Below are 20,285 nucleotides of genomic sequence, written 5' to 3'. Positions count from 1 at the left end.
CTACAATATAAGAAAACTGTCTGGAATATTACAAAAAACAACAGATTCAACAACGGATATTTTATTGAATATGATGTTAGAAGAAAAAGGAATAAGACTGATGGCACTTCAAAACAGGATGGCTCCCGATATAATATTAGTTGATCGTGGGGGAGTTAGCAAACTCGTAAAAACTGCATGCTGTGTGTATATAGATGATTACTCCCCTACGATATTTAAAGCGATCCCGAAATTACATATCATACGTTCCACACGCTCTACTGAAGAAGGGGGTTGGGGGATAGGATCCTGGTTTTGGGGATTATTACAGTCTTGGGGATGGAAGTTAATTTCGATACTAATGATGGTACTTGGGATATTCATAACATGCGGCTGTTGCATACAATGCTTACCAATAGTTTGCACTGAAATAACTGATGGATGTACTAAGGGATGTATGCACATGGTGTCGAGAGGAAACCAAACGCATGGCCGAAATAACAGAGACACTGAGGAAACAAAAACAGTAAAACAATTAATGGCGATAGACATTAATGATGAAGATGGTTCAGACATAGATACCCCAGACTTATCCTCATCGGAGGAGGATACAATGAATGAATAAGACGTTTGGCATACGGCCAAAAGGAGGGTTTGGCAATCTGGAAAAATGAATACCCTTCATTTGAATGACATACATAACTTGATGGCCGTGGGCCAACCGTCTTATGCACCGAATTATAGAAATATAAACTGCTATGCTTGACCAACAAGCGGCTATTTTAAACGTTGCAAGAATCGCCATTTTGCTTGTTAACCATTGCTCATTGCTTTCTGTCTAAAACTGCTTTGCAGCTTGCAATTCATGTGAATTCTGCTTACTCTGCTCAACTGTTAACATTGTTGTCTGAATATGAAAGGACAAGGTCGCGGGACTGAAGAGTTCGTTGAAACTCCTCATGAGTAGCCCAGAGAGGAATGCCCACGCTCCCACTCTGTAGCCTTGGGAGAGAGCTGCAGGGCATTTAATCACTTCACAGCTGCCAGCCAGTCTCGTACGATGGTAGAATATGTTAGAATAAAAACAGCTAAAGGCTTGAATTATGCTCTTCCTACGGCCCCCCCTCGCAAAACCCTTTAGAACGTGTCGGCTCCCAGGACACGAATAGTACCTCATAGAGAGCAAAGCTTGGAATGTGGCTCTTCCCCCGTGTGCAGCTTGCTTCCAAGAACAGAACCACCGTGTTCTGTTCAACAACTAAAAGATGCCTCTGCACTTTCTAATTGCACATTGTTACTAGAATAGACATCGAAAGTGTCATAATCGTCATACTCGTCGGATATGTCCATCGTCATCCCGAGTTCAAAGGAACTTAATAAAGCGGGGTGTTAAACATGACATTGCTGATTGTATGATATGCATTTTGTATATATGTAACTGATGTACGTAATTCGCTCTCTTGCGTCCCTCGAGGTCTAGGAAACTCACGTTGCGGGGCGTGAGATCAGAATTGGCCAATTGATACTATTTTTGCTTGCAATAAACCCTAGCATTGGGAATTTGAACCTCGTGTGGCGCATCTTTTCGTGTATGGTTATTGCCTTGTTTCCAGAGCACGAGGGACCCCTAGGGGCCCCTTTCAGCTTTGCCAGCAGACGATAGAGTGATCCTGGTCAAATCATATAATATCTCTTACATTACTGTGCTGTCGTATGTGAGGTTTGCCTTCTTGCATGCTGGAGGCATCGTTTAGCTCATTACTTGATATTTGTTCTTATGAAGGTCATTTTAGTGGAAGGGGTGGTAGACAGGAGAAAGCGGACCAGATGTTGTAGGCAAGCATATTTGAGGGTTTGATCGTTTGACAAAAAAAAAAAAAAGGTTTAGCTTTTTGTATAAAAGTCAAAGGTTTTTCTGCATGTTTATGAATGACATTTTCAGAAGCCATTGTTTTGAAAGTATGTAAAGCTTAAAAGTAAAAAAGACATAAATAGATTAAATCTGTTAAATCAAATTGATTAATATGCTAGTACATATATACTTCCCTTGTTGATGGAGAGAATGTAGCTAGAATCATTCCCATTTTACGCAACACCCTTCTGTAATATTTTGGTTTTGTGTACTTTGCAAGACAGTTTTATAAAATTAGATTGTTTTAGTACATGGTAAGAGCTGGAAAAGAAAGTGTTCAAGTGCAGAAATTACATAGATGGCACAAATCCCAGCTTCACCACTTAAGCAATGTGTAATCCTGGGCATCGCATTTAATCTTTTATTGCCTAAACTCTCAGAATTGCCAGTCCTTAAACCTTTAAAAATTGTCAGCCTTTCAGAGTGATTTCCTTCTCAGGGTATGATCTTCATAAAAGCCTCACTCATCGTTTCACTGGCTATTGGGTTGCTTCCATTATAACAGTGAGCAATGACATACTGCACCCCACAGGCAGTTGTTCTGATCTCTAATGGCAACACTATTTGAAAATCATGTCCCACTTCTAATATCAGTCTGTCTGGATAGAGGAGTACTGTCCTGATATTGATGATATTTTATTGATTTGGTCAGGAGATATGTTAAATTTTGATTCTTTTGTTATATGGCTGAACTCAAAAAATCCCTTTTTGCAATTCACTAAAACCGTGAGCAATGATTCAATCAATTTCCTGGATTTGACTATTTATGTAAACAAAGAGCAATCGATACTTCAAGTTAAGCCTTTCCACAAAGATACTGATAAGAACTCCTTGTTATTGTTCTCAAGCTTTCACCCCAAACATACAAGACAAAACTTACCATTTGGTCAATTTATACGCATGAAGAGAAATAGTAGTATAAAAGGTGATTTTGTGAGTGAAGCTGATGTGTTGAAACGTAATCTACTGCACAGAGGTTACCCGAAGAAAGTTGTAAGAACTGCCTACAAGAGAGCATCCAATAACAATAGAGATGCATTACTGGAATATAAGCAGAAAAAAGATGACGATGGGAAGATTGTATTTGTCAGCACTTATAGCACAATGTCCAATGAAATCACTAAGATCGTGAGAAAGAACTGGCATGTTTTAGAAAAAGGAGAAAGTCCCTTACCAACACCAAAATGTGCCTTCCGGAGAAGTAAAAACCTAAAAGAACTCACCACTAGAAATTATATAACCTTACAACACAGTACACAAGCCACCCTGACTGAGAGTTGGGGCCTCATGAGACCCACTGGCCATAGCCCATGTGGTCAGTGTACATGCTGTGCCCAAACCAGCAGGACTAAAGAGATTGATCTAAGCCTACACAAAAAATGGGAACAAAGAACTCTAACCAATTGTAACTCTACAATGGTGGTGTACGCTATTTGGTGTCCCTGCAATAGACTATATATTGGCAAAACTGAAAGAAAGGTCAAAGTAAGAATTGGAGAACATAAAAGTTGTATAAGGAACCAGACCCTAAATGCCCCCCTAGTGGGTCATTTTAATAGCCTAGGACACAAGCCCGAAGAAATAAAGTGGACAGTGATACTGAAAATTGTACAGACTAACTCTCTGAGTCATGACAAACACCCACTGAGTGTACAAGAACAGAAAATGATTTTTTTGATCAAAAGTTACCCCGAGGGACTGAATGAAAGTATAGATTGGAGCGTTTTTATTAATTGAGATCATATGCACACTTTTATTTGGTGGCTGATAATCAATACACTTTACGTCCAGTCTAGGAGCCTTAGACCATTTGATTGACCCTTATTAACCTTTTGGCCACTTCATTTCACCCAATTCTACACCAACCCCATCTGTTGAAATTTGTACCTTATTTGCGCTGGGTTTGTGCGTTGACAGCAAAGCTACAAATATTCTCTCCCATCAACACTGCGTATTTATCACTATAGGTACATATATTTGGATGGTTTTAGCTTCAGGCACTAGACTTACAATTTCTTTTGCCCTATTCATAATGAATATGGAACCCTAGATGTGGGTTCCTCCTCAATTTTTGCCCGTTCTGCGTGAGAACTGTTTTTACTCACACGCATGCGCAGTACATACATCTTTATTGATCTCGCTATGATGGACTGTTATTACTTCTATAACTACCTTCATTACTACACTATGACGATCGTGGACACATCAGTCTCCATTATATCTATAATAATATCATGAGACCCAGCTCAACACTATTACCTTGTTGTACGGGTTTCAGCAATTCTTTCTGATCATATGTGCCACATCTTGAAACTACTACACCCTCCCACGCATGCGCAAGTTCGGGAGTCCAAACTACAGGTTTTCTCTTTCGCTGCGCATTAGACTAGCGCTACTACTTTAACGCATGCGCTCTCTTACACTTATACCTTCAGGCTATCGACTAAAACTCGCTACCATGGCAACGGCTTCTTCTGTACGGCAGTACGAAGAGAGCAGCAACAGCCACTCTCAGGCAGACGCTGGACTCGAATGAGCCACTTAGGTATGCCAGTACATTCCTTATGACCGCTCTTTTCATTCATTTTTTCATTTTTTTGTCTTGGTCATTATGCCTTAACCCTGTGCCTTTAGCGCACTCTTATACATATTTTTTTGCCATTTTTTACCATATTTGGCCGCTGCATTGCAACCTCGAGTACTTTATCATTCATTTGAAATGCGCTCCTACTGATAAACAAGTGTGCATTTTCCCATTGTACCCCACTGCCGCTTACTTCTATCAATATGATTCCTAGCGGGTATTGCTCATTTTGAGGCATGCCCACAGCTTTAATCTAGGGTCGTTGTTACGCGGTAGCCACTTTGTGTGATTAATATCTATACACGTTCGTAACGGCTCCCTTTAGACTATTGACTATTGAATTAGGCATTGCTCCTCTTTTATGATTTCAACCACACCCAGGGCGACAGCCTTCTATGTACATCTCTACTTTTCAGAAGAGAAGATGACTAGATTACACATCCTTTAACCGCTCGCCACGTAAGTGTCCTCGTAGATTTACTCTTTCCACCATTGAACATTATCAACGTTTCTGCACACCTGTTGGGTTTATAGTGCTATGTGTCTTTGTGTCTTGTATGCCCTTAGGAACGACGAGACTGCCTTATTGAAAATATTTGCAGCCTCTTTAAGATCTGCTACCGCCATTAAGAGACGGTAAGCCCATCTATGTACATCAAACTATTCCTAATGATTAAAGATGTACCCATGTAATGACCCTCTATTAACGAGTATGTGGTCTGTATTTTAAACTTAGGTTTGGCTTGGAATTTACCCTTTGTACTCGACACAAAGGTGCAAGAATATTCACTTTACTTTGCCGACTGCCCTTTTGGGACTTTACTTTCAAAGACCCTTCCCAGCAACGCCAGCATCAACGTGTCAAGTTTCTCTTGTCTCCTCCACCACGTACTGGGTTTTGAGTGCCACTTGGCACCAACCCCCTAGTTCCCCTGAAGAAGTTCCTATCAACATTTCCATAGAATTTAGAAACGAAACATGTAGGGTATCAATAGGTACTACCTTTAAGTATCTAGGAGAGTATAAGGACTCTAAAAGGACTGCACCATAGGTACTTTTGAACCTAGGTACCAATAATAGAGAAAGATTTGACTACCCTTTTATCAACATTCTCTGTTTATGTAGTTTATGTGGTTTTTATGTACTCAATAATTCAAGGTCAGATTAAACCTGTAATAATTTAATATGTATGTGATTGAACAATCTATGTGACTGTAGTATCTAGGAGAGATACAATTTGTATTATTCTTGCACATTGTCAGTTTATCGTGATTAGCACTTAGCACTTTATTGATGCACTGGTCACTTTTGTATGCTTTTTTTAGAAGTGTGTTTTTAATGATTAGTTCTTTCCTTGTCCCCCTTTTTACAATTAAACTGTAATTATTTTAATATGAATTACCATAGAAGTCTGGTTATATCTTCCATGTACTTCAATTTGACATTGTTTGACCTGGTTTGACAGTGTGATATACCTTTAATGATTCAGGGTATTGTGAATTCCAAACCGTGTGTAGGCAAAGGAGCCTTTTATGTTTATTGTTTAAGTAGTAACAGGTTTGCTCCCGAAGTGCCTCTTCTTTATATACCTGTTTTCCCTCCAGTTGTCTAGAGTGTCTGGGTAGAGACACCTGGTAGCTTCTAATCTGCATTCACTATCCTTCCTTACAATTGGTCTACTGTATCCACGCTTGAGCACTTTTGCATTCTCTGAGGCAGCTAATTTGAGTTATCTGCCTATTCTGGGTTACATGTACCTTCTACATACAGTCCTGCATTAAAACTACAGTCTGCATACCTTCCTGGATGTTATTGATGAAATGTATGCTGTTTCTATACTAGAAGAGAAGTTAACTCTTCCTAGATTGCTAATGTTGGCTTTCAATTGCTGCTTGTTTATCATTCTGATTAGAGCAATAATGAAGTGGGTAAAGGGACTTAGAGGGAGTAAACATGCTTGTTTGGAATGCTGAGGGCAGCATATCAACCTATAGGTTATCATCACGGTGGGGGGGGGTGCACCAGATATTCTTCATCACTTAATTCCTTTGGTTTGGTGGATAGGGGCAACAAAGGTGTCTATGCCCAAGGCCCCAAAAATGCTTAAGATGGCCCTGCTGCCAAGCCAGCCTTTCAGAAGCAATTCTCTCCTTTTACCCCAATTTATATTGCGCACTTTAGTGCTTCTAACTGTATCACCCTCAGCATGATTGAAGACTGGTTCAAGCCCAGTTAACATGTGACAGACTTTCACAGCCATATATGGAGCCAACAGTTAAAGGAAATGACTGCATGTTTGTTATACCATCCAATAACCTAAGTTAACCTCATCAAAGTGATATTGTATAACATATCATATTTGTATGATATTGCCACATTTCTGATTATTCTCTTGAGTGGTGTTTGTTTTATGACGACTAGAAGAATGGAATGTTGAGTCAGAAATACCCGATGTGCACCTGTTTCTCAAAAATACTGCCCATCGGGAGTACTGAGAATGCTTAAATCATCACTCTTTTAGTATTCCTTATATCGTTAGCACTCTTGGTGCCACACATTAAGAAGGGTGGAAGGAGGAGCCAGGTAGATATGGCCTGTTTCTCACTTTGCGGTAGCCTTTTGGATTTTCAGCGGTGTTGGCCTGCCAGGAGATCTTCCTATTTATGTGTTCCCCACTTCTGCGGCACATTGCACCACACCGATGAGAGAGGATCGAACACCTGGGGCCAGATTACAGAAAATCTGCACCGGTGCAAGTGCAAAGTTGCACGGTATTAGCACTAGGGCAAAGTTTGCCCTACTTCTAAAAAGAGTGGCACACACTAGAAAACGATTGCATCATGACAAGGGTAGTTTGACATAGTAAAAGCACCAGGGAAGAAATTGCCCTAGTGCAAAAAAGATGCATTTTCACTACATTTTGCACCAGGGCAAAGTTTGTCCTAGTGCTAATAGGGAATGGTATTAGCACTAGGGCAAACTTTGCCGTGATGCAAACATGCATCAAAAATGTATCTTTTTTGCACTAGGGCAATTTTTGCCCTGGTGCTTTTAATATGTCAAACTGCACTTGTCATGATGCAATATTTTTCTAGTGTGTGCCACTGTTTTTGAAAATAGGGCAAACTTTGCCCTAGTGCTAATACCGGGCAACTCTGCACTTGCAACAGTGCAAAGTTTCAGTGATCTGGCCCCTGACAGGCATTCGCCATGTCATCGTTCGCTGTAATATTTAATTGTATGAGCCTGATACAAAGTATGGCCATTTAGCAATCCAAAAATATCAATCTTATTAAAAGAAAGTGGCCCATTTTCATAAACCCAGCCCTATTACTCGCCCTCTTCTTCATCTACCTCCACCCACGTGATGACATCATTCTGCATCCTCTCCCTCTTCTCTGGCCACCTCCTCCCAGTGTGTCTACTTCCGCCTATGTGTGCTTATGTATATGTAAAAATAATCAACACAATTGGCTTTGTTGATGCTTTTTGATGTAAATATTTTCTTTTACCGCTACTGCCGCTTGAGGAAAGTCTTTAAAGAGCAATGCATACCATATTTGCTCTGTGTTTTTACTAACAAAGCAAACTTACTGATCACTGTAGTTGAGAGAATTTGTATACACAAAAACGTGTGTTAGTACAAAATATCAATGATAAGTAACAATTCCACCTACAAAATCCATTGGTATACTCTGCAACTCAGCAACAAGAAATACATCGTGCTTCCCATTTCGCTAATAAGTGTAGAAAAAGTTAATTTTGCTGCATTTCCATATGCTTATCTGACTCAGCAAAGAAAAGGAGCGCCATCTCTCAAAGCATACTTTCTAGCAGATGTTATTGCTGGCTGCCAAGTTCCAAAAGACAACAGTAAGCCGTTCCTCTCAGTCGGGCTGCGACATCGGAAACTCGCCCTTCTGGAACAGCATTGCACGCCACCTCCACGGCCGTACGTTCTTGGACAAGCTACTGCGCGCCTTGTCAGCATGACAGGGAGGCCGAGGGCCAGGCCATCTGAATCCGTGCATCCTGTACTTTCCCTCGACTCTGTCAGTGGAATGGAGGAGCCCAGGGAGGACAGGTCATTCTCCTCCCTATTACTCGAGACTGGATCTTGCTGGGTTAGCGTGAAACTGCTAGATATCCAGCATGTTTAGCAAGCATGCCGTCCACGGTAACTTGGCTGATGGGTTGCTTGTAAAGAAAGTTTTGTGCAGCAGGACACAAGCTTTAACTGGATACAGATGAGAGTGCAATGGCTGTTCTAAAAATTTGCTTTTGACCCTAGTACAGAATTTTTTCACTGGTGCAAGAGCAATTTTGCATGGTATTAACCTGGGGCAGAAATTGCTCTAGAATTCAAAACATAGGGCCTCACTACAAGTTTGATGATTGTTGTACATTTTGGGTGGAAATTCTATTAGAAGAACTTTTTTACCAGTTACAGAATTACTGTCAATTACTGTCAATTTTACTGCAGCACCTAATTTCGAGATCGGAGATCAAATGCAGGATTTAGCAAAAGAAATAGTCATAAATAGAGTGTCAGACTCGCCGCTTATGTCAATCTAAAAAAAATCCTGATGAAGACCAGCATAATACAAACACAAGGATTAACACAGACTTGCCGTCTCTTGTAATCCTGCGGTAAATCCGCAGGACTGAGTAGCAGTAACAGTAAACAAGTGTGGCTGTAATACCAAGGAATCACTGCCAAACCCATAATGATTCCCATATTCTGAATTCTTGTTTGCACCGTGGACATGTTTGCCCTAGTAATAACATGGAATGCTATTATCATAAGAGCAAAAACTTTGATCCAGAACGATGTTGCGCTTGTGCTAATACTGTTTCATGTTAGTATAAGGGCAAATATTACCCTGGTTTAAAAGTTACTGAAAGAATGATTTGATTTGATTTGAATAGCACTTATAGAGCACAGCACTTGCCCAAAGGCATCTTGGTGCTCCCTAACAGGAAGGGAAAAAGAAGGCAACTAGAAAAGGAAGGTTTTCAAAGCCTTAAGAAAGTCCAGATAATTGACTGTCGATCTAAGGGAGAGTGGTAAAGCGTCCCACAATCTGGCAGCCACCACAGAGAAGGAACGGCCACCTATGCAACTGCATTTCACCACTGGGATAGGCAAAAGGCAGGCCTTGGCCGAGAGCAGAGTGCGTCTCGGGGCATAAGGCCAATATTCAGCCTCAAGATACTCATCTCCAAGACCATAGAAGGCACGGTGAACCAGGCACAGAGATTTGAAGTGAATGCGTTTGACCACAGGAAGCCAGTGAAATTGCATCAAAATGGGAGAGATGTGGCAGCGCTGCGAGGGTGGATGTGGCCAACCGGGCAGCAGAATTTTGGAGAACATGAAGATGGTGGAGTAAATAAGCAGGCTGAGCCTGGAAAAGTGAATTACAATAATCAATGGAGGAAGACACAAGCGCAGAAACCACTGGGGTGTGAAGGTGAACAGTAAGTAAAGGATGAACCCGACAGAGCAGGTGAAGCTGAACGTGGCCCTGCTGACAAACGGCACTGACCCGGGGCTCCATGGAAAGCAAGGAGGAGAGATCCACCCCTTTGTCTTTAACCATAGTGACAGGTGAGGGGAAGGGGCCGAGAGACACAGGCCAGAAATCAGTGGTTCAGAATGAAGAAGAAGAGGGGAGACCTACTACCAGAACCTCAGTCTTTTCCCCATTGAATTTGAGCCAGTTGTTCTGCATCCAATCTCCCACAGCGACAATACACGCTTGGAACCTGGCTTCTGACTCAGGGATGGACATGTCCAAGTGAACCAGGATCTGCGTGTCATCTGCATAAGCATAGCAGAGAAGCCATCTGATTGGATGAGCTTGGTCAGCAGTTGAACTTAAACATTAAACAGGACCTGGGATATGGCAGACCCAAGAGGGAAACTACTGAAGAAAGAAAAGGAGGCAAGACAAGAGCTTGACAGCGGTCAGCAAGAAATTATGTAAACCAGGCCACGAAGGTACCCAAAAGGCGGGCCTCTGCCAGATAATCCAGCAGGACTCCATGGCCGACGGTGTCGAAATCGGTGGATAAATCACACTACAAAAGAGAGCTGATGCCGCCCCCATCAAGGGCCCAGGCTAAATCATCCATGACAGAGACCAAAACACTCTTGGTACCCCGCCCTGGATGAAAACCAGATTGTGAAGAGTAAAAAAGAAGTTCTTCAAGAAAAATAGTGAACAGTGGCAAAACAATGATTCCAAAAGTTTCATGTCAAAGGGCAGGAGAGAAATGGGGCGAAAATGTGCCGGTACCAGAGGATCAAGAGAAGGCTTTCTAAGTAGTGGAATAACAGTCGATTGCTTAAGGGGAGTACGGATCATCCCAGTTGACAAAGAGATATTTGCTGCATTAGTCAGTAGTTGAATAAGGTGCTGGGCCATACCATTCACAATACTGAGTGGGATCGGATCTTGGTCGGAAGAAGAATGAAGTCTAGAGATAGCGTCAGCAACTTGAGCAGAAGAAAACAGACAAAAGGCCGACCAGTTGGCTACAGCCATAGAGACCATAGGGACAGCTGTGGAAACAGTAGCAGCCAAGAAGGGAGCAGATACTGACAAGAGGCCAGTACTGATGTTTGACCTAATCATGTTAATTTTACCAACAAAGAAAGAGGATAAAGAATCACAAAAAAGCCTGAGAAGGAGGAACAGGATCAGCAGCCATGGAGGAGAGGCTACAGACCACTGAAGTAGCTCCTCAGGCCAGTTAAGGTATGTCCCAATCAGAGAGGCATAAAACAACTGCTTGGCATTAACAACAGCACAACGATACAACAGAGTAGCCTGAGTCAACGTGAGCCTAGCTGGAGGAGCAGAGGAGAGTCTCCACTTGTGCTCAAGCTGTCTGCGCTGCAGGCGCAATGCCCACAGATCCTCCGTAAAGCATGGTTGCAGAGGCCGTGTAGATGGCCTCAACTTTTTAAAAGGGGCTAATATATCAGCAGTGGCCAACAAACGATTACACAGAAAGTCTGCGGGAGCACTATCAGTATGGAGGGCAAGGATTTGTGCCGCAATAGTCTCCGACTGATTAGACCGCCACCCCCTCTGAAGAGTATAAGGTAGGTGGGGAGTCACCTTCAGGGCGTTAAGTTCCCAAAGAAAAGCAACAACAAGGTGGTCGGACCAGGCGACAGGGAAGGAAGGGTACATCGAGGTAGAGGCCTCCAGCGCGAAGATAAGATCTAGCGTGTTACCCAACCTGTGTGTGGGGGCAGATACTTTTTGAATAGAAGTGATTTCTGTCATAAAAGAAAGGATATTCAGAACTCTAGCATTGCCAACATAATTAACCCTGAGGTTAAAATCCCATAAAACAAGAAGGCGAACATTGTGCAGCTGGATATTGGCCACAAAATCTAAAAAGGCTGCAGAAAACTGAGCATCGTTACCCGGAGGATGATAAACTATAAATAGATGAAAGCAGACACTGGAATGAAGAGAGAAGCAGGCTAGCATAGCTTCCATACTAATCTTATGACTGATTGGCAGTAACGGGCCTAAAAAGATCTGCAGCTAAAGATAATCGCAATGCACCTCCGGCCTTCTCGCGAGGACAGTTAAGCTGCAAAATGTTGTAGTTGGGCGGGAACAACGGGAACGATGTAGGACCACAGCTTTCCCCGCAGCGATGTTTCAGCGACACATGCAAAATCAAGCAAGCTGTCACAAAGATGATCATGGCAGTGCTCTGCGTGCGCTAGGAGTGATCGGGAATTAAAAAGCAGGCCCTTAAAAGGGGCAGTAGAGGAGGACCCATGAGAGCTAACCTTCCCAGAGGGCCTCACACTCTTCGGCAGTATCGTAGACGAGGGAGCAAGCAGAAGCAGCTGGTTCCTTGAATAAACTGAGGAATATACTTGTCAGCGCAAGCCCAAGGAACAATGCCTCCCGTGCCGACCGTGTCATAGGCGGTCACAGGCGGGCTTGATTTAGGCATGAATTTGGCACGACTGGCACAAACCCACAGCGCCCATCCACTGTGCTGGCTGGGAAACACTAGCCTTAAGCGACACATGGTATTTCAAAGGCCAATCCCCTGCAGGCGAAGCAGCCAACAGGGAAGAAAGACTGCAAGGGGGGAGTGCGGGAGAAGAAAGCAAAGACACAGCCAGCAACCGGTATTACCACCGTAGCTAGCAGAGACCAGGCAACCGCTCGTCACAGACGTAGCTACAATGAGAAAAATGAAATTAAAATAAACTGAAGGTGAAGCAAATAAAATTAGAATGTAGGACATTTAAATTAAAATAAATGAAAGAGGCGCCCAGTCACACGCCATGACCCATCCAAGGGACCGTAAAAGGAAAATAATATAATATATGACAAACAGCAAAACTTGCAGCAGAGCATAGCGTTAGCTCAGTCAGAGAGAAAACAGCAGTGGCGACTCAACACCGTACCTGCTAGAAATAATGAATTTGTATCAGAGCCATATTTGGCCGAATGCTAACACCATGAAAAAAGCACGAGCACTATGCACCAGTGCAAAGTTTCTGTAACTACGCTTCAGGGGTCACATTATGTAAACTTTGGAATTGGGAAAAAAAAAAAAAAGTTATCACCAATTCTTCTCCTTGCATAAAAGGAAATGGAGCAAAAATGATTTGCCCCAATTCATCTTATCTAAAAACGTTTATAGTAGTTGTGTACTATCTTTTCTGAGCGCCATAATAATGAATGGTTTAGTAAACAAATGCCTTTTATGTTATGTAAGAAACATAATACCACAGTCTGATTTATGTTTTTTGGTGCAAACCTTTTTCGAAAAAAAGGGCAAAGTAATTTAGCACCAATTGTGCTGCTTAGTTAACACCTACTGTGGTAAACAGGTTTAGCTCCAATTCGTATTATCTAAAAATGTTTTCAGTATGGCAAAAATGAAGCAGGCTTTTTTATTTGCTAGGTGTTCAGTGTAAGGTGAAAGGTCATGTGGGAAACACATTTCTTATTATGTAATGTCACAAGCTCACACGTCTTTAGATAATAGGGATTCCAACAAAACCTGTTTGCTCCATTCTTTCTTATCTAAACAGGTTCTCAATGCTTTGCACCAGTGAACCTGTTACATAGCCTGGCTCGGAGTGCAAAAAGCAACCTGTATGTTTTCTATCCTTCGTAGCACAGCTTGTGAAAGCAGGACAAGACTTCCTACTATGTTGTTTCTCGTGTGACAAGGATATTTCTAAAACCCAATAAAAGTTATATCTTGGCTTTTTTTCTCCTTCCTTTCATAATAAATATGGAAACGTAGACACAGCGCGTGTGCAACCATCCCAGAATGTTCCCCACGGGAAAGTCAAGCTTTTTATAGGTGGATCTGTCTCTTCAAGGTTGCCCTGGTATTTCTGAGGGTGTTTCCTTTGTGTTGAGCTTGGCCCCGCTGTTTCAGGTGTGGTGCAAGTCCTATGGTCCAGTTGGGTAGCTAGGCTAGCACCTCGATAAACAATTTCAAACAACCATTAGGAGGACGAAAGCCACCTAAAAGGTTTGCTGGACAATAAAAGGCCTAGGTCAATTCCTGCATACTCGGTGGGTTTTGTTTGGCTTTGAAAAGAGAACTGCAGAACAGGCTCACACTTTGGTGGTGTCTTGAAGGTGTTTTGGTATGCGCTTAATGAGTCCAGGAGAGTTTTGGAGGAGTTTTAAAGGCGTTTGTTATTTATTTGTGCTTTTCTGTTATTTCTTGATCCATGCTTTTCCCTTGTAGGCTTGTGCGTGCTTGTTATGTCCCACACTCAACTTTCTTTCTTTGTAAACAATGGTAAAAAGCCAGAGGAGATTATAGGACCCCCTAGCCCTAAAGGCTTCGGATTCAATTTGCACATCCTCCCCAATGAGATGCATTTGAAAAGGTCAGAGGGCATGGGCAGGTGCAATTGCCACCAACAAAGTAAAAAGGGCGACATTCTTTGCCCCCAAAGAGACTGGGGGCAAATGCACGTTTTGGCATGGCTAAAATGGACGAAATAGCCAATCACACTCCATGTGCAAAATGGTGACGCTTGCATTTGTTGCGTAACATTTGCCATTTCTTCCACAGAGCAAATTTCAGCACCTTTGCCTACCTATCGAAGAGAGCCCCATGGACCCTCCAAGGACAGCAATGAACCTCTCCTCTCCATCATGGTGTACAACATTACATTAAAAACTAAATAGTTTCCAGACTTTCTTGATCATGAAAGAAGGGGCAGAAGGAGTTTTGAACTCTATCTGAAGACTAAAATGTTTCCTGCTGCGCAAAGTAGAACTGAGGATTGAGGATGCACTGTTCATGTTTTAAGGATTTGATTTGCGCTAGCGGAGTCAAGAGGGGATCCAAGTATTGTGCTTTATATGTGTCTGTTGTGTGAAATTGTCCATTACCTGGTGCTTGAGCTGTATTAGGGGCTGGAAAGGGGGCAGTGTGTTTGAATCTGCTCTGTGAGTCATGGCCCAGGGGTGGCATGGGGTGTATCCCCTTGTCAGCCCAACATCGCCTGGTTAAGGAAAAATGTCTCATGACATGTGACCTGTTAAGCAAGAGACACTTTAAGGCATGTGGTGCAGAGGCTTAGACAAGTTCACAATGGAGGACGGGACAGGCGTGCCCTTTCACGCAGGCCCCTGGGATAGAAAGAGACCACCCTCAAAATAGTGTATCTCGGAATCGGTGTGGAGAGGCAAGGAAATGGTGCATGCAAGGAAATGGTGCACAGTGAGCTTAGGCCACCCTGCTGAACCCATTGGTGCTCATGCTCCAGCAGCCCACATGCACACGTGAAATGTGCGAGCCATGATAGCAGACCGGCCATTTGCAGGTTTGGTCCATGCAATGCTGAAAACCTATTCTAGAGACATTAAGGCTCTATGAACATTCTTTGCTTTTTTTTAGCCAAATGCCAATTTTGCTAATTTGTTCTGTCCGATTGTACTGCTTTTATACCATAGACAGACGGGGGTGAACCCCCACATTCCATTCCACCGCTTAATGACCCCTCCCTATATACTTTTTCTAAATGTGCCATCTATAGTTTTGTGGTAAAAAAGAATTGGCATAAAAGGCATATGCAAAAAAAAGTGAGTAACACCGAAATTAAAGCACTTAAAAAGTGATTAAGGCACAACCAAGCCCGATTCGGGAAAGAAAATGAAGAAAAATCAGCAAAATTGCCATTCGGCAAAACAATGGAGAGGATGTTTGTAGATCCCTAATTTATCTAGAATAGGTTTCCAACATTGCATGGACCAAACCTGTCAAAGAATATAAATCACATATGCAGATACTTAGGAAAATATCAGGGCGTGGGGTGCGGGGGGTGGGGCGGCACTGGCCTATATATTCCAGAAAGGGGAAATCAAGCGTTTGGCGGTTTGGAAAAAGAGACAGTGCAGGTTTGATAGCAGCTGTAGAAAGGAGAGGATGGAAGCAGAGACGAGGTTGGAAGTGAAAGGAAGAACAGAGAAGGTGGTGAAAGCAAAAGCAAAGCAGGAAGTGGGGAAAGGCGGCTCAGAGAAAATAATGAATAGAAGAACTGAGGAAGAACTACACTACAGACAGTCAGAGCTAAGGTGGAGGTGGCGCCATTTAGAGCTGAGGAGTATTTGACAAATGAAAGAATCGAGAAGGAGGAGGAGGAGTCCGGGATAAGGATGAGGTAAAGACAATCAGAGCTAATGAAGAGATGGGAAGATCCACATCTGAGTAGGAAGTATCAGGAGGAAAGGCTTGGATATCCCTTCAGAGAGCTGCAGAGGACATGGTGGAAAGAAAAACTTAGAAAGTGGAGGCACTGAATATAAAACCTGACGAGAAGGGGATGAAAGAAGGGACTAAGCCGGAAGAAGAAATAAAAGAGGGAAGGAAAAGAAGCAGGAGAGAAATAGGGGTCTTATGAAGACCGAAAGTGTGGAAAAGAGAAGCAGTGAGGGAAAATCATATCTCAAATCTATGGGGTGATCGAGGTGAGACGAGAAACAAGCATGGTGGGATGCATCAAAGCGTTCTCTCAGGAATGAGGTAGAAAGAGTAGGATCTGAGAGATGTCCCTTAGCTATGAGAAGACGTCACAGAGATGAGGATTACATTGAGAGTGAGCTGGGCCAATTTAGTTCCTATACTCCCTTGCCAAGAAGGTGGTCATGTGTCCAGAAAACACCCTCCATTATATTTGACTCAGTATACCTATATTCCAGACTCAACTCCCCAATCTGTGAAAACCAACTGACTAATTATTTCCTGCATTACTTTTTGCGCCAGGTAACGATGCTGACTGAAGACCAAATTGACTCTCTAAACCAATGGTGATTACCCCGAGGCAACAATGACAGGCAACATCAGCTTTGCCATCCAGAAATGCATAAGCACAAAACCCGCCGTTAACCAATAAAAGAGAATCACATCTTTCATTAGAGACTGTGAATGACACCGGGAAGAGGCCCACAGGGACATTGAAAGACATTTTTGTTTTTCACAGAATTTGAAACCACAGAAAAGACTGACATTCTGACAATTTCTGCAGAATATGCTTGAAGACGTTTGGACAAGGATGACACAAAGTGACTGGAATAGAGTCTTGTGGAAGGGAAAGAAGATTTCCCTCTTGGGTTTGATTGTCTTCTTTTTAATGTTTCTTCTCATGTTTGTTTGTTTATTTATTTTGTATAGTGCTCCTGACCCAGGGGTATATGGGCGCTTAAACGTCAAGTTACAGGCAAGCTAAGGAACATTTGTACATTTGTGCAGCATATATGTAGTTTACAAGAAAACAGTTAGAGCAGAGATAGTAGCAAGCAGACATAGTTAAGGATACATTCATACAGCACATACAAAGTTGGTTATTTGTTAAGTAACCAAGTGATGACCTTAGTTCTGAAAGGTTGGAAGGTGGGGGTGGATTTGATATCCAGTGGAATGGTGTTCCACAGTTGTGAGGCTACAACTGGGAAGCTGGATCCACCGGCTCTTTTAAGGGAATATTTAGGCACCGTCAGTTGTAGTTTATTGGAGGATCTGGTGGTTCTGGTATTCTGTCTTAAGGTGAATTTATTGGTTAGATAGGGTGGGGCTAGGTGGTTGAGAGCTTTGTAAGTGAGGCAGATAGTTTTTAAGTCTATTTTTTGTTGGATGTGCTGTGTAAACCCGATTGCACCAAAGAACCTTTAATACACTGCAGTGTCCCAAAACAAAAATTGTTTTGCCTGGCTCTATTATCCTGTTGTCCCTAGTGTACTTGCTGACAGGCAGGTGTTATTTAGTGTCTCTCTGGGTCAACTATGGTAATGTTTATGTTTATTGAATTTATATAACGCTTTAAGCCAAAGCGCTTTACAATATAACAGGTACAAAAGTGAGAGAAGCATATTTCAAACATGAACAGGTCATTAGAACAATAAGTATAACAATTTACAAGGGAGCTGGGGTGGGGGAAGGGTAGAGGAGGGGGTAGGAGAAGGGAGTTATGGTGTAGGATTTGAGGTAGGGGGAGAGGGACGGAGGAGGGGGGGTGGAAGGGGGAGTGATCTGGTGTCCTCATTGCCCCTAAGTAGTATTTGTTACCAATTTAAGGTCAGAGGGGAAGGGTGAGGGGCAAGGGTAGGAGGGGAGGGGAAGGGAATTCAGTGTCGGAGTGAAGAAGATGGGCTTTCAGGGAGTGGCAGAAGGATGAGTAGGTAGGGGTGGAGCGGATGGAGAGCGGGATGGAGTTCCAGTGTAGCGGGAAACAAGCAGGTTTCGCAGGTTGTTTTTTCACAGGGACGAAGTAAATATGTTATGTCCTATAGGTGTTTTCCACAAGCCAACCACCCTAGCAGCAGCTTTCTACCTAGATTCGAGGTGGCTGAAGGTCTATTTTGGCTGTCTGAGATAGAGGGAGTTTTTGCATTTAATTCAACATTTCTCTGTACTACTCTTTTTGTGCACAGGAAGGTGAAAAGGATCAGCAAGGAAAATTAGCTATATCCGAACATGAATGTACATAATCTAATGCAATTAACGTAATGTGCACATGTATGTAAATACTCCAGCACAAACATATTACAAATGCATTTCATCTCTATTTGAAAGTGGTACTTTGTATGAGTATCAAAAGGATAAAAAAAAACTTTATTCAGTCTTGTCATTTAGCTAAAACTGTGCAAGGAAGAATAACAGTAGTTAAGCCCTTGTGACTACCTTGAATATAGTCACTGCAAGGATGTAACTAACTACTAATGGACAGCACGCAGAACATGGTGCATAATCCTTCTTCTAAATGCTTTGCGTAGAGCTGGAACTACTGACCATCTGAAACATAATCAGATCCAGGATAGTCACCATAATTCTAGCCTATGCTGAGCAGAGCACATCAGCAGACACAGCAAGCACAGATTAGAGCTTCCTTCTCCATGCCACCATCCTCCATGATTAAGAGTAGAACATTGAGGTGAAACTGGGCCTATGTGGGTGCAGAATAACGATAAACCGGCAAAGGGCCAAGCAGAATAGATAAAGAGTTGCTAAAACATTAACCACTTAGAGAGGGCAAAAACAGCAAGGAAAGAGACACATCAATAAGCATTTAGTGGGAGGAATTATCTGTCATATGAAGAGGGCAGGGAGGGGAAGAGAACCCATGGAGAGGAAAGGGGTAAGCATAGGAAAAGAGAAACAATATGAAGAAGGCAGTTGATTAAAGGGTTGCCAACGAATAGGGTGCATAGAGAAAAGCTCTGCCTGGTAGTATTCCACCTAAGTATTCCACCTAAGAGAAAAGCTCTGCCTGGTAGTATTCCACCTAAGGACACCTAAGGACAAGGGCACAACTTGGAGAAGAGTAAAGAAAAGTTGCTCAGAAGGTAAAAATCATAGCAGAATGCCCAACTGTTTCTATTTGAGGAGAGGGTGTCCAGGAAACCACTGCCCTTGCTGGGAAAGCTAATTTGGATTCTCACCCAGCTGACAGGACCCCATTAAGGCTCTATAAATAATATCGAGAACCATTAACATTCACTCTCCATTTTCTCCCCTCCAAATAACTGCAGAAGTAAGCACACCAAAGAGGATTTGGAGAGACTTATTGGGTATCTGATTTACCACTAAACAGGTATGGAAAAGGTCCATAAATTATATACAGCTAAACGAGCATTCGCTATCATTTTCTGCCGACCCATCTGCCACCACCTTAAGGGATTGTGTGACAGAAATCAGCTGATTTTTTAAAGTGAAATGGCATAAATATTTTCACTGAATTCGACAGAGCTAGGAACTTCTACAAGCAAACATGAACAGTTTCGAGGGAGCGGAGTATCCCCAGACCCCACACTGAGAAATCGTTTGAATTACAAGTTTGAACTAGTGAAATTTACAGCACAAATTTCAGAAAAAATAGGTTCAACAATCCCTACAATTTATAATCAGCTCTGCTCGAGTTGTGATGAATTCCCCTGCCTAACATCAGGAACTATCAACAATGGGAAAATGCAGTGTACTCCCATTAGCTAGATGATATAGCGCACATTGGGGTAAGAGCATCGGCAAGAGCTGTTGTGGCTGGCTGGACCTCTCTCTTGGATAGTACAGCATCTCTCTTTGTGTTTGTAAGGATTTTTTCTATTGCTGAACCAGCTATTTGCATCAAACTCCACCCATTACCCAGAATACCTTATTATCAGAACGCACGCGCATTCGCGTGCACTCAGGTAAGAGCTCTGGCAAGAGCTGTTGTGGTTGGCTGGACCTCTCTCTTGGATACTACAGGTTCTCGCTTTGGTTTTCCAACTGTTATGGACTTCCAAACAA

This window comes from Ambystoma mexicanum, chromosome 8 (assembly GCF_040938575.1).
Source record: "Ambystoma mexicanum isolate Mex_15411 chromosome 8, UKY_AmexF1_1, whole genome shotgun sequence".
NCBI lineage: Eukaryota > Metazoa > Chordata > Amphibia > Caudata > Ambystomatidae > Ambystoma > Ambystoma mexicanum.
This window is presented reverse-complemented; position numbering follows the sequence as displayed.